The sequence below is a fragment of the Gorilla gorilla genome, chromosome 15, assembly GCF_029281585.2.
Source record: "Gorilla gorilla gorilla isolate KB3781 chromosome 15, NHGRI_mGorGor1-v2.1_pri, whole genome shotgun sequence".
NCBI lineage: Eukaryota > Metazoa > Chordata > Mammalia > Primates > Hominidae > Gorilla > Gorilla gorilla.
Window position 1 is genome coordinate 13741254 of NC_073239.2, and position 16549 is coordinate 13757802.

Here is a 16549-nt window from a genome sequence, read left to right on the forward strand (position 1 = left end):
CACATTTCAAAACCAATCATGCCTTCCCAACAGTCCCCCAAAGTCTTAACTTATTTCAGCATTAACCCAAAAGTTTACAGTTAAAAGTCTCATCTGAGACAAGGCAAGTCCCTTCTGACTATGAGCCTGTAAAGTCAACAGCAGGCTAGTTACTTCCTAGATGCAATGGAGGTACAGGTATTGGGTAAACACAGCCATTCCAAATGCGAGACGTTGGCCAAGACAAAGGCGTTACAGGGTCCATGCGAGTCAGAAATCCAGTGAGGTAGTCAAATTTTAAAGTTCTGAAATGATCTCCTTTGACTCCAGGTCTCACATTCAGGTCACACTGTTGCGAGGGGTGTGTTCCCATGGTCTTGCGCAGCTCTGCCCCTGTGGCTTTTCAAGGTATAGCCTGCCTCCAGGCTGCTTTCTTGGGCTGGCATTGAGTGTCTGTTGCTTTTTCAGGCACACGGTACAACCTGTACTTGGATCCACCATTCTGGAGTCTGGAGGACTGTGGCCCTCTTCTCACAGTTCCACTAGGCAGTGTCCCAGTAGGGGCTCTGTATGGGTGCTCCAAGCCCAGATTTCCCTTCTGCACTGCCCTAGCAGAGGTTTTCCGTGAGAGCTCTGCCCCTGCAACAAAATTCTGCCTGGGTAGCCAAGTGTTTCCATACATCTTCTAAAATCTAGGCGGAGGTTCCCAAACTCCAATTCTTGACTTCTGTGCACCTGCAGGCTCAACCCCACATGGAAGCTGCCAAGGCTTGGGTCTTGCACCCTCTGAACCCACAGCCTGAGCTCTACATTGGCCCCTTTCAGCCATGGCTGGAGTGGCTGAGACACAGGGCACCAAGTCCCTAGACTGCACACAGTATGGGGACCCTGGGCCCTGTCACAAAACCATTTTTTTCCTCCTAGATCTACGGGTCTGTGATGGGAGCAGCTGGCACAAAGTTCTCTGACATGTCCTGAAGATATTTTCCATTTTCTTTGGGATTAACATTCAGCTCCTCATTACTTATGCAAATATCTGCAGTTGGCTTAAATTTCTCCTCAGAAAATGAGATTTTCTTTTCTATTGCATTATCAGGCTGCAAATTTTCTGAACTTTTATGCTCTGCTTTCCTTTTAAAACTGAATGCCTTTAACAGAACCCAAGTCACATCTTGAATACTTTGCTGGTTAGAAATTTCTTCTGCCAGTTACCTTAAATCATCTCTCTCAAGATCATAGATTCACAAATCTCTAGGGCAGGGGCAAAATGCCATCAGTCTCTGTGCTAAACTTAACAAGAGTCACCTTTGCTCTAGTTCCCAAGAAGTTTCTCATCTCCATCTGAGACCTCAGCCTGCATTTCATTGTCCATATCATATCATTATCAGCATTTTTGTCAAAACCATTTTATAAGCCTCTAAGAAGTTCCAAAGTTTCCTATATTTTTCTGTCTTCTTTTGAGCCCTCCAAACTGTTCCAGCCTCTACCTATTACCCAGTTGCAAAGTGCCTTCCACATTTTCAGATATCTTTTGGGCAACACCCTACTCCTGGTAACAATTTACTGTATTAGCCTGTTTTCATGCTGCTGATAAAAACATACCAGAGACTGGGAAGAAAACAAGTTTAATTGGACTTACAGTTCCACATGGCTAGGGAGGCTTCAGAATCTTTATGGGAGGTGAAAGGCACTTCTTACATGATGGCAGCAAGAAAAAATGAGGAAGATGCAAAAGTGGAAACCCCTGATAAAACCATCAGATCTCTTGAGACATATTCACTATGAGGAGAACAGTATGGGGGAAACTTCTCCCATGATTCAAATTATCCCCCAGTGGGTCCTTCTCACAACATGTGGTAATAATAAGAGTACAATTAAAGATGAGATTTGGATGGGGACACAGAGCCAAACCATATCACCAGCCATATGGAACTGTGAGGCAATTAAACCTCTTTTCTTTATAAATTACTCCATCTTGGGTTTTTCTTTACTAGCAGCATGAGAATGGACGAATACAGTAAATTGGTAATGGTAAAGTGAGGTGCTGCTGTAAGGATACCAGAAAATGTAGAAGTGACTTTGAAACTGGGTAAAAGGCAGAAGTTTGAACAGTTTGGAGGGCTCAGAAGAAGAGAGAAAAATGTGGGAAATTTTGTAGCTTCCCGGAGACTTGCAGGGCTCAGAAGACAGAAAGATGTGGGAAGGTTTGGAACTTCCCAGAGACTTGTTGAATGGCTTTGACCAAATTGCTGATAGTGATATAAACAATGAAGTACAGGCTGAAGTGTTCTCAGATGAAGATGAAGAACTTGTCTGGAACTGGAGTAAAGGTCAATCTTGCTATGCAAGGAGACTGGCAGCATTTTGCCCCCGCTCTAGAGATCTGTGGAACTTTGAACCTGAGAGAGATGATTTACAGTATATGGTGGATAAAATTTATAAGCAGTGAAGCATTCAAGAGACGACAGAGAATAAAATTTTGGAAAACTTTCAGCCTGATGATACAGTAGAAAAGAAAAGCCCATTTTTGTTGGTGGAGATAGTCAAGCCAGCTGCACACATTTGCATAAGTAACTAGAAACCAAATGCTAATCATCAAGACAATGGTGTCCAGGGCATGTCAGAGACCTTTCCTCTGACATGGCAATCCCTCTCATTACAGGCCCTGAGGCCTAGGAGGAAATCATGATTTTGTGAGCTGGGCCCCTGGTCCCACTGTTTTGTGCAGTCTTGAGATTTTGTGCCTTGCATCCTAGCTGCTCCAGTGATACCTGAAAAGGGTCAAGGTACAACTTAGGCCATGGCTTCAGAGGGTGCAGGCCCCAAGCCTTGGCAGTTTCCACATGAAGTTAAGCCTGCGGCTGCAGAGAAGTCAAGAATTGAGGTTTGGGAACCTCTGCTTAGATTTCAGAGGATGTATGCAAATGCCTGAATGTCCAGGCAGAAGTCTCCTGCAGGGGCAGAGCCCTCATGGAGAACCTTTGCTCAGTCAGTATAGAAAGAAAATGTGGAGTCAGAGCCCCCATAGGGCACTACCTAGTTGAGCTGTGAGAAAAAAGCCACTCTTCTCCAGAACCCAGAATGGTAGATGCACCAACAGCTTGCACCGTGTGTCTCGAAAAGCTACGTTGAGTTTGAACTCAATGCAAGTTGTGAAAACAGCTGGTGGGCAGGGGGGTGGGGGTGGAGCTTAATTCTGCAAAGCCAGAGGGGCAGAGCTGCCCAAGGCCATGAGATTCCACCTCTTGCATCAGCATGACCTGGATGTGAGACATGGAGTAAACGGAGATCACATTGGAACTTTGAGGTTTAATGACTACCTTCTTGGATTTTGGACTTGCATGAGACCTGTAGCCCATTTGTTTTGTTCAATTTCTCCCATTTGATAAGGGTATATTTATTCAATGACAGTATCCTCTTTGTATCTAGGAAGTAACTAACTAACTTGCTTTTGTTTTTACAGGCTCATAGGCAGAAGGGACTTGCCTTGTCTGAGATGAGACTTTGGACTTCTTTCACTTTTAGCTTAATACTGGAATGAATTAAGACTTTGGGGAACTGTTGGGAAGGCATGATTATGTTTTGAAATGTGAGGACATGAGATTTGGGAGGGGCCAGTGGGGGAATAATATGGTTTGGCTGTGTGTCTACCCAAATCTCATTTTAAACTGTAATTTTCATTATCCCCATGTGTCATTTGAGGGACCTGGTGGGAGGCAATTGAATCATGGGGGCAGTTATTGTCATGCTGTTGTCATGATAAAGAGTGAGTTCTCACAAGATCTGATGATGGTTTTATAAGGGACTTTCCCCCGTCTTTGCTAATCCTTTCCTTCTCTCTCCTGCTGCCATGTGACGAAAGACGTGTTTGCTTCCCCTTCCACCATGATTGTAAGTTTCCTGAGACCCCCTCAGCCATGCAAAACTGTAAGTCAATTAAGTCTCTTTTCTTTATAAATTAAACTGTATTGAGTATATCTTTATTAGCAGCATGAGAATGGACTAATACAGGATCATCAGTGAATATCTTTAAACCATTGAGCAAATCTATACTTGACATGGTGGTCAAGTCCACTCTAAAGACTGCTGCCTTGGCTTTCATGTAAACAATGTTAGAATTTTAAGTTTTAATGTTTATAGTTCGATTATGCATAAAAAACTGACAACATTTTTGCTATAGAGAATAGAGCAAAATATCAATAAAAGCTTAAACTTTATATACTTTACATATGCTAATCTTTCAATTTAACATTAAACCACTGGGACTTCTAACAGTTCTGTATAATATGATTTCTCAAATAGTCTATCTTTAAAAAGACCTTTAATGAGTATGTAGCCTTGATGAAATTCAAAATATCATTAAAATACTAACATTTTCAAGTTTGAACTATAACGCTGATGCTATGGGTTTCACAGAGAACAAACTGTTTATTCCTGCTTTAGGGACACATGTTCCAGTCAGATTTCCTCCAAAGTTCCTATCTTGAAAAGTTGTGTAATAGTGTGTAAATTGCAAAGAACTTAAATGGTGAAAAAAAAACTTGTTATTTTGAAAAATTAGAGGAGTTATTTAAAATTTCAAATAGATAGACATGTAAATACATATATCATGTGCATATAAATAAACGTGCCTATGAATACATACATATAAGTCCTTCATTCAAAAAATATAATCAGTATCCAGGCAATCACACTTTATCAACTTATTTTTTTTTACCTACATTTTTTTACCTACATAAAAGATCAGTAAAAGAAAATAATTCAGATATAGATTTCTTGTTGATGTTAGGGAGAAATAGGCAGATGAAAACGAGTATCAAAAAGAGTTACATGGGAAAAAATATTTCAACAACCAAACCAAGTACAACAGTAATTTAGAGAAAGTAATTTGCTCTCAGGTAACATAAAGCTGATAATAAATTTTCATTTAAGATTTAGGGACATTTTCAATCAAACCTAAATTTAGACTAGTTTTCTTTCATTGAAAATTTATAAAATATAAGCATGCCATAGTTTATTCAAAAAGTGTTTATTTTACATGACTTAATAACTCATTCACTTGAAATATAAATATTTATATATTTAAATTTTCATTTTTTTCTGTGTACATGTTGATTTATATATGTAGGAATGTAATTTAGGAATAATATTATATACTTAGTTTATATCACTTACTCAAAATTACCAAAACTATTTCATTCCTCTTAATTTGCACCACTCTCAGCTTTTTAAAATCTCTTCTTGTCAACAAAACATTTACTTTTCTCTTGGTTCTTCATAGTTTTGCCATAACTTAGACAAATATCTAAAATAATATTGCTAAAATATGTCCCCGTAATTTTTAAATTTATGAAGCTGTTTATTTATTTTGTAGGTTGATGGAACACTTTTTGTATTTAGAAATTGAAAGGCAAAATAATATGTGTGTTATATTTCCCTTAATTACATTCCCACTAGCTATTGTTAGTCTTAACAACAAAAGCAACTATAATTTTACACTGAACAGGTGTCTGATGTATTCTGCAGAAAAATACTACAGCTTTCCTTTCTGAAGTATAAGGAAAAAAGGAAATAAGAATAACAAATGTTTTAATTTAGAGACAGGTATCACTTTACCAACACAGAAAAATATCTGACAGAAATCATGTTAAATATTAAAAACCCATATTCTAAATCAAATAACCTGTCATCTTTCTTGTAATTTATCACAATGTAATCAATCAATTCATAAATTTGAAGAAAATAGGCAGTACTTTCACTAAATGGAAGGAGAACTATAGCCATGATAAGTGAATATAAAGTATAATTCAATGTTACATCTCATTCTAAGTAACTATATAGCCCAGTGTTGACAATAACAGGCATAGTTATGTGTTTCAATCTTTCTCAAAGCAACAGTAAGTATAAGAAATAATGTTTAACATTAGAAAAAGTCAGTGATTAAAAGTAAAAAATATATTGTTTTCACCCTCTAGTTCTTTGTACATATGGTTTTTGCTTTGTAGGTGGATTTAAAATAGAGATACTTATTACCACACTTTTTTTTACATCACTCTTTAAAAAGGACAAAGAAAAAACAAAACAACTAAGTCTGCTTTTAAAGACACTAAAATGTCCAGTGTATTACAAGCTGGCTTCCAAAAAGTTTCCTGTGCCTACTTGATGCCCCAAATCCTTTTAGCAAGAAGTATGTCCTTTTATTTAAAAATTAAGGATAAATGATGATTCAGATCAAAACATCTGCTTGATACAACTTTCAGAGTAATGTGTTTTCAAGCAAAATGCACTAAAAACAGGAGAATAAGAGAGCACAGACATTAGTTATCTTTAGTGATGCTAGAAAAAGAACATATGATCCGAGATTATAGGTAGAGAGGACAGATTCAAATGTTTTTGCCTATGATAGATTTTTAAAAATTGTGTCCAAATGGACAAATAATAAATGTTTTTGTCATTCGAAGATGTGTGTGATTTCATGAGAGATGGCTTTGTAATGTTTGCTTTCTACTGTACATATACAAATAGCATGGCTAACATTGCATATAATTCATTCCAGAAGTTATCATTTCAGTACAGTATGTTTTTACAGTGTAAATATAAGGATATGCATAACTTTACAAAAGAAATACGTGTTTAAATGGAAATGATTATATTATGCCTAACACTACTCTATCTATAGGTACTATATTTTACAGACTTTCAGAGATTCCATTAAGTATCTGAGCAGCAAAATCCCTGAACCGTATACAGGAGGTCACAATGAAGATACATGTCTAGAAGACATTTCTAATTTAAACTAAGAAAAGTGCACCATTCTATTGTCAAGAAATTAAAGAAATAAATGGCTGGTACAGAGAAAGGTTAGGTTATATGGCAGAGTCATAGCTACTCTGTGACATTTCTGCTACAGGCAATAGTGATATCAACATCCTTTTATTTTCTATCTAGCTCACCTCTGCATCCCCAGAGATCAATTTTCAAGCTTCTCTTTTTACCTAGAAAAAGATAGGAAAGGTTTTTTGTGGACACATAACCCAATTTATTGTTTCTATACAAAAATATCTTAACTGTAATACCTACATCATATGACATTTCATGATTATAAACCCTGGGAAAGGATATTCTCAGTTATATTATTTTTTAATAATGCTGAAAATGTCTTGAGCTTTTGTTACCTTGTATAGACCAATTGACTACTGAATTACTTTTTATGTTATTAATCAATCAATTAGCCAAGAACACTTACAATGAATATGTCAAGCACAATGCTAACTCATTGTAAAAATGGTATCCTCATGCCTTGAGCTAAGTGAAATTTATTAAACATCTCCAGTCAAGAAATCCTTATAGAATCTAGCTTTAAATAAATAACATACACTTGAAGTAAATAAACACTTACTACAAAATTGTGTAGAAAAAAATTATTACACAATACTATGCTGGCTTAAAAAGTAAGTTTTTTTCCCTTGTGATTTCAGAATTAATAATATAATGAAGAAAACAGACATGTTCAAATATTCATAAAGAAGAAAAAATATAGGAATTTTGGAAAACACAAGTTGTTTAATCAACTAAAATTTATAACCATAGACAAACATTTCAGTGGCATTTCGTGACAAAAATTAAGTACAGCTTTGCTGCACCGAAGTCAGAATGTGTGAAGATATCACATATCTGCAATATAGAAAGAGTCACTTGAGATGTTTCCGCATGAGATCCTGAGTATATTAGATAATAGTATATTTTCATATTGCTGAAATTTATGACAATGCCAGGCACAAATTACACATTGTATAGCATTTTTAATATAGTAGCTAATTTAGTTCTAACAACCTCCAGTGTTATAACTTGAGGAAGAGGTTAATAGTAACACATTATGGCCTAAAAAACAGAAATACCAGGCATAGTTTAGACCAGGGGGTCCCCAAACCCATACCAGTCCATGGCCTGTTAGTAACCAGGCTGCCGCACAGCAGGGGGTGAGCAGAGGGTGAAACAGGAAAGCTTTTTATGTATTTACAGCCTCTCCCTAATGTTTATATTACCACCTGAGCTCCACTTCCTGTCAGATTAGCAGCACATTATTAGATTCTCATAGGAGCACAAACTATTGTGAGCTGTGCATGCAAGAGATCTAGGTTGTGTGCTCCTTATGAAAATATAATGCCTGATGATCTGTCATTGTCTCCCATTACCCCAGATGGGACTGTCTCGTTGGAGGAAAACAAGCTCAGGGCTCCCACTGATTCCACATTATGGTGAGTTGTATAATTACTTCATTATATATTACAATGTAATAATAATAGAAATAAAGCACACAATAAATGTAATGCACTTGAATAAACTCAAAACCATTCCCACTGACTCTGGTCTGTGGAAAAGTTGTTTTCCATGAAACAGTCCCTGGTTCCAAAAACGTTGGAAACTGCTAATTTAGCAGTTTCCACTATGAAGGAAATTACATACTGTCTTTGTGGTTTTGGAAAACTACTAAACAATTTCAAGTAATACATAAATAATTTAAGGACATAGACACGAACAATGAGAATGTGAACAACAGAACTGATGGGAAAATAAGTAGAGCAGTTACCCATGAAGGGGAAAAGAATTAATGAATTAGCAGAGAAAATGGGGAGGTAATGATCAATTGCAGCAATATGTAAAAATTGAAATTTTAGGATTTGGTGAATAGTTTGCTGTGTTGTGGTAAAAAGATAATCAAGAATGAACCCTAGATGGTTGACCTAGTTGACTAATTCAATTATGGTGGCATTGTAAAGGAAGATTAAGATTCTCTTTTATTGAATAATTTTTCTGATTTAAAATTAAAAATATGGTTTAATTATATTGAACAATTTTCTGATATAAACTCAATCACATATTTTTGAGATAAACCCCGTATGTTAATAATATCTCATTACTTTTTATATATACTTAGATACTATACTAATGTTTTGTTAAGAAATTTTTGCATCTATATTCACGAAGGAATTAGATCCAGGGCTCTATTCCAGTTTTGATATTAAGGTTGTGAGAGACTCAAATAGGAGTAAAGAAACGTGCCATTTTAAAAATCATTCTTAAATTATTTAGTGTAATATTTGTGTTACTGCTTTTGCATATTTTGTAAAACTAGCCTATAAAGTCTTGTGGGCTTATGGATTTCAACATGAGAAAGTTTTTGTGTTGTTGTTAGACAGAGTCTTGCTCTCGTCACCCAGGCTGGAGTGCAATGGCATGATTTCGGCTCATTGCAACCTCCGCCTCCTGGGTTCAAGTGATTCTCCCGCCTCAGCTTCCCGAGTAGCTGGGATTACAGGCACCCAGCACGATGCCTGGCTAATTTTTGTATTTTTAGTAGAGATGGGGTTTTACCATGTTAGCCAGGCTGGTCTTGAACTCCTGACCTCAGGTGATCCACCTGCCTTGGCTTCCCAAAGTGCTGGGATTACAGGCGTGAGCCATCGCACCTGGGCAAAGATTTTTTTAAAAGACCCTGAAGTCTGAGACAACAAAAGAAAAAATAGATGAAATATAATTGCATTTAACTAAAAAGCTTCTGCACAGAGAAAAAAAAATAAAAACAATTAACAACGTAAAGAGATACATCACAGTGTGGGAAAAATATTTACAAATCACATATCTGATAAGTAGTTAATATCCAAAATATATAAAGAACTCAAACAACTCAATGATGAGAAAACAAATAACCTGACTTAAAAAAATGGCAAAGAACCTGAACAGACATTTCTCAAAAGAAAACATGCCGACAGCCAACAGATTCATTTAAAAAAGTTCTCAGCATCACAATTATTAGGAAAATGAAGATCCAAACCACAATGAGATATTATCTCATACCTGTTAGACTGGCTTTTATCAAAAACATGGAAGATAGTAAGTGTTGGTGAGGATGTGAAAAAAAAATGTAATCCTTGTACAATGAAGGTGATAATGTAAATTATTGTAGCCAGTATGGAAAATGGTATGGAGGTTCCTCACAAAAATAAAAATAGAAATTCCATGATCCAGTCATCTCACTTCTGGGAATATAAGCAAAGGAACTGAAATCAATATGTCAAATTGATATCTTCACTCCCACGTTTATAGTAACATTAGTTAGTTACAATACCCAAGATATGAACTCAACCTAAATATTCATCAGTGGATGAATGAAGAAAGAAAATGTGGTACATATATGTAGAGAAATACAACACAGCCTTAAAAAAGAACAAAATTCTGTCACCTGAGACAACATGAGTGAATGTGGAAGGCATTATGCAAGGAGAAATAAGGTAGGCATAGAAAGACTAATACTGTATGATTTCATTTACAGGTGAAATCTAAAAAAAGTTGAATTCATAGAAGTAGAGAGTAGAAGGATGTTTACCAAGGGCTGGGAGCAGGGGAGGGGAGAGGCAAGTGAATTGGGAATTACTTGTCAAAGGGTACAAAGTTTCAGCTTTACAGAAAAACTATGTTTTGAGATCTATTGCAAAGCAGGATGACTACAGTCAATAATAATGATGCATTGTTTATTTTGAAATAATAGCAGAGTAAATTTCAAATATAGCACCACAAAAAATGTAAAACGAAGTGATGAGTATTTTGATTAGCATGATTTAATCATAGTAGCATGATTTAATCATAATAGCAGAGTCTATATTGTATACATATATAAAAATGATTTCATACTCTATAAATTTAATTTAATGATTTGTCAATAAAAATAACAAATTAATAAATCCTTTAAAGATCAGTTTTACATTTATTTCATGAAGTTTTTTATGTGGTCCTGTTATTACCTGTATTGTCAGTAGTTATGACTGAATTTTGATTCTTGACTTTGTTTTTTTTCTTTCCACTGACTTATTTTGTATGATACTGATCTATTCCACAAGTATTTCCAAAGTATCATCTTTGATTTTTTGAATCATTTAATAACCTCTATTTCATTAATTTCTTTTTATAATTTTATTGTTCTTTCAACCTAAATTTTTGAGGGTTTACTCTGTTTTTGTTCATCTAACTTCTTCAGATGAATATTAGCTCATTAAATTATACAAAATTACAATGCTGCACAAATTCTTTTATATTTAATATTATAGCTTTATGCAAGTTTTCATATATTGTTATTTTTGCTATTGTTTTACAGATCTAAATATGTTCCAATATCAAATACAGGTTTTTTGGAGTTTTTTTTTTTTTTTAAATTTTCAAGTGCTTCTGATATGGTTTGACAGTGGCACCACTTAAACCTCATCTTGAATTGTAGCTCCCATAATTCCCACATGTGGTTAGAGAGACCAGATGGGAGGTAATTTAATCATGGGGGCAGATCTTTCCTGTGCTGTTCTTGTGATAGTGAATAAGTCCCATGAGATCTGATGGTTTTATAAGGGGGAGCTCCCGCTGGAAAAGCTCTCTTGCCTGCCACCATGTAAAACATGACTTTGCTCCACATTTGCCTTCCACCATGATTGGGAGGCCTCCCTGGCCATGTGAAACTGTGAGTCAATTAAACCCCATACCTTTAAAAATTGCCTAGTCTCGGATAGGTATTTATTAACAGCATGAGGACAGACTAATACAGCTTCTTTTCTAGTCGTCTTTCTTTGCACTGATTTCTGGCTCAGTTACATTGATTTCAAAGCATGTGACTTTACAGAATTAGAAGAAACAATTCATATGGAACCCCAGAAGACCCCAAATAGCCAAAGCTGTAGGAAGCAAAAATAACAAAGCTGGAAGCATCATATCACTGCACTTCAAATTATACTATAGTACTATTGTAATCAAAACAGCCTGGTGCTGGTATAAAAATAGACACACAGATCAATTGAACAGAATTGAGAACCCAGAAATAAAGCCCCATACCTACAACCAGCTGATCTTCAACAAAGTCTAAAAAATATTCAATGGGGAAAGGACTCTCTATTCAATATATATTGCTGGGAATATCTAATAACCATAAATGGAATGAAACAGGACTCCTATTCCTCATCATATACAAAAATTAACTCAAGATGATTACCAACTTTAATGTAAAAGTTCAACCTATGACAGTACCAGAAGAAAACCTAGAAAAAAGTCATTCTGACATTGGCCTAGGCAAATAATTTATAACTAAGACCTCAAAATCAAATCCAAGGAAACAAACATTAAAATATGGAACTTAAACTGAAAAGCTTCTACACAGCAAAAGATATCATTAACAGGGTAAACAGACAACCTATAGAATGGGAGAAATATTTGCAACCTAGGCATTTGACAAAGGACTAATATTCATAATCTATAAGGAACTCAAACAATTTAACAAGAAAAAGAGCCAAATAACTTCATTAAAAATGGACAATGAACACGAAAAAACATTTCTCAAAAGAAGACATAGAAACAGCCAACAAATATATGAGAAAAAGCTCAACATCACTGATCATCAGAGAAATGCAAATTGAAATCACAGTGAAATACCATACCATCTTACAACAGTCAGAATAGTTATTAATAAGTCATAAAACAACAGATATTGCACAAAAGCAGAGAAAAGGAAATGCCGATATGCTGCTGGTGAGAAGGTAAATCTGTACAACCTGTATGGAAAACAGTACAGAGATTTCCCAAAGAAATAAAACTAGAAATTCCACTTAATCTATCATCTCCACTTCTGGGTATATACCAAAAGGAAAATAAATTTTTATTTCAGAAAGACACTTGCACTAGTATATTTATTGCAGCACTATTCATAATAGCAGGGTCATGGAATCAATGTAAGTGTCAATCATTGGGTGATTGAATAAAAAAATGTGATATACATACATACACACACCATAGAATACTAAACATCCATAGAAGAGAAAGAAATCATGTATTTTACAGCAGCATGGATGGAGCTGGAGCCATTATCCTAGGTGAAATAATTCAGAAACAGGAAATCAAATACCATATATTCTCACTCATAATTGTGAGCTAAGCAGTGGAAAATAGCAGACCCTGGAAACTCCAAAACGGAGAAGTGAGAGGGTAGTGGGAGTTGAAAACTCACCTATTGGGTGCAATATTCACTATTCAGGTAACAGGTACAACAGAAGTCCAAACCTTAGCATTATGCAGCATACCGATGTAACAAAACTACGTGTGTACCCCCGAATCTATAAAAATAAATAATAGAATAAAATAAAATAAAAGCATGTGACTTTTGTTAAATAAATAACTCCTGTTTTTTTTTCTCAAGAGCTTAGCAATGAATATAATTTATTTTTATTCCATAATATTTTTTTGGTGGAATATTCAGTATCTAATCAGAATAAGAAGCTAATGCATTAAAATGTGTACTAAGAAAATGTAGAACTACTTAGTTAATTGATGTTCAGTTGACTAAGACAAATCTATATGTACTGCAAATTAATTTTGATAGAAAATAATACTTGTGATTTTTGTATTTGTTTCATAAAACATGGTATTACTTTAAATGTATTGAAATGTAGAGAACATAGAAAAATTAAACTATATTTCATATTTATTTGCATGCAATTTGCAAAAACACTAAAATTTAATAGTTTAACAAGATGAGTTTAAAGTTTGTTTACCAAAGATAATGATTAATTTCTATAGGCATTTCAATGGCAGTGCTATTAATGCAAGAGTTTCAAATGTTGCGAAGTTTCTACAAAACTTGTCCAATGATATTAATAGATTTTTCAAAAATAGCAAAACAATAATGATTATTTTAAAAAATATTTCACTGGAAATATTATATAAAGGTTGAATATGTTACTGACAGTATTGGAAATATTATATAAAGGTTGAATATGTTACTGACAGTATTGTATGTTTGTTAAAAATGAAGATATTCTCAGTCATTTAAGCAGCTAGTTTAAATAATAATTCCTCAATAATCTGTTTTTTTATTGTAAACTCGTAAATTTTTCATTTTCATACTGAATGTCATCAATTCATTTTTATTTAGGGCAGTGTCAGAAAATTGTTGTCTGTGGTAGTCCAGAGAGTAAATACGTTAGGCTATGATGGCCATAACATATCACTTACATCTACTCAAATCTGCCCATGTAGTGTGAAAGCAGCCATAGCCAAAGTGTGAAATAATGAATGTGGCTGTGTCTCAATAAAACTATATAGACGCTGAAATTTAAATTTTGTATGATTGTGCTTGTCACAAAATATTATTCTTTTTTTATTTTAATTATTAAAATAAAAACGTTTGAAGCAAAGTATTGGAAGTTCTCAAAGAATTTGATGATACATTCATATGTTAGATTGCTTATTATTTAAAACTGAGTGCTAATGTCTTATTCATTATAAAGAAATTCCTTGCAATACATCAAAGCCCTAAATGTACTTATTTCCTAATTACCTAGATCTTTTCTTTAAAGAAAACTCATAATTAAATTTATGAAGTGCAATTATTATCCAATAATTATTGAATCACTAAATAATTGTTTATCAAGAAAACACGTTTTTTAAAAGATGTTATTAACAAATAGCCAAAAGCCAGGAGGTAGTTTGATTTCAATGCAGTCTCATTTGTGTCACTATATGACGTTTTTTGAAATTTACTCTGAAACATTTTAAATACAAATAAATCTGCATGACAGACATCATGGAAATATTGTTAAAAATGGTAATTTCTAATTTTTCTTGGTAAAATATACTTAATATTAGTTGAGTAATCAATAAATGGCCAAGAGTGCATGAGAAAAATGCTAGAACATAAAAATATAAAATATAAGTAATTAGAAACCATAATATTGCAACATATTAACCATATTACAGTTGCAATTACATTTGTTAGAATCCCATTTTATTTTAAAATACAAATTTAATAATTAAACATAATGAGAGCTATAAAAATAGAAAATATATTGAGTGACATTACATAAAATAATAAATGCTTATTTTAACAAGGCATAATTCATAATTATTAGATAATCTTAAAGCGTGTTAGAGGAAACTTATCCTCATTAGCAACTCACAACAGAGTACCAAAATTATATGAATGAGTTAATGTTAGTAGAAAGCACGTGACTTATAGATAGTAATAGCCAGATTTTAACTCTTAGTCTAATATAAATTATTTTAAAAAATTAATTTTATGGGGAGGAGCCAAGATGGCCAAATAGGAACAGCTCCGGTCTACAGCTCCCAGCCTGAGCGACGAAGAAGACAGGTGATTTCTGCATTTCCATCTGAGGTACCAGGTTCATCTCACTAGGGAGTGCCAGACAGTGGGCGCAGGTCAGTGGGTGCGCGCACCCTGCAGGAGCCGAAGCAGGGCGAGGCATTGCCTCACCTGGGAAGCGCAAGGGGTCAGGGAGTTCCCTTTCTGAGTCAAAGAAAGGGGCGACGGACGGCACCTGGAAAATCAGGTCACTCCCACCCAAATACTGCACTTTTCCGACGGGCTTAAAAAACGGCGCACTGCGAGATTATATCCCGCACCTGGCTCGGAGGGTCCTACGCCCACGGAATCTCACTGATTGCTAGCACAGCAGTCTGAGATCAAACTGCAAGGCGCAGCGAGGCTGGGGGAGTGGCACCCACCATTGCCCTGGCTTGATTAGGTAAACAAAGCAGCCAGGAAGCTCCAACTGGGTGAAGCCCACCACAGCTCAAGGAGGCCTGCCTGCCTCTGTAGGCTCCACCTCTGGGGGCAGGGCACAAACAAAAAGACAGCAGTAACCTCTGCAGACTTAAATGTCCCTGTCTGACAGCTTTGAAGAGAGCAGTGGTTCTCCCAGCACGCAGCTGGAGATCTGAGAATCGGCAGACTGCCTCCTCAAGTGGATCCCTGAACCCTGACCCCCCAGCAGCCTAACTGGGAGGCACCCCCCAGCAGGGGCACACTGACACCTCACATGGCAGGGTACTCCAACAGACCTGCAGATGAGGGTACTGTCTGTTAGAAGGAAAACTAACAAACAGAAAGGACATCCACACCAAAAACCCATCTGTACATCACCATCATCAAAGACCAAAAGTAGATAAAACCACAAAGATGGGGAAAAAACAGAACAGAAAAACTGGAAACTCTAAAAAGCAGAGCGCCTCTCCTCCTCCAAAGGAACGCAGTTCCTCACCAGCAACGGAACAAAGCTGGATGGAGAATGAGTTTGACGAGCTGAGAGAAGGCTTCAGACGATCAAATCACTCTGACCTATGGGAGGACATTCAAACAGAAGGCAAAGAAGTTGAAAACTTCTTTGAAAAAAATTTAGAAGAATGTATAACTAGAATAACCAATACAGAGAAGTGCTTAAAGGAGCTGATGGAGCTGAAAACCAAGGCCCAAGAACTACGTGAAGAATGCAGAAGCCTCAGGAGCCGATGCGATCAACTGGAAGAAAGGGTATCAGCCATGGAAGATGAAATGAATGAAATGAAGTGAGAAGGGAAGTCTAGAGAAAAAAGAATAAAAAGAAATGAGCAAAGCCTCCAAGAAATATGGGACTATGTGAAAAGACCAAATCTACGTCTGATTGGTGTACTTGAAAGGGATGGGTAGAATGGAACCAAGTTGGAAAACACTCTGCAGGATATTATCCAGGAGAACTTCCCC

At 35.7% G+C, this 16549-nt stretch overlaps 1 long non-coding RNA gene across 2 annotated transcripts in view; it reads left to right on the plus strand.

The window, feature by feature from the left end:
- The window catches only part of LOC134757174 (uncharacterized), a 640416-nt gene that overhangs the window by 612315 nt on the left and 11552 nt on the right, over nucleotides 1-16549 (plus strand). For both annotated transcript variants that reach the window (XR_010130868.1, XR_010130869.1), the window contains exons 4-5: nucleotides 3842-3906; nucleotides 8180-8237. This is a non-coding gene — a long non-coding RNA (uncharacterized lncRNA). The remainder of the gene's footprint in view (nucleotides 1-3841; nucleotides 3907-8179; nucleotides 8238-16549) is intronic.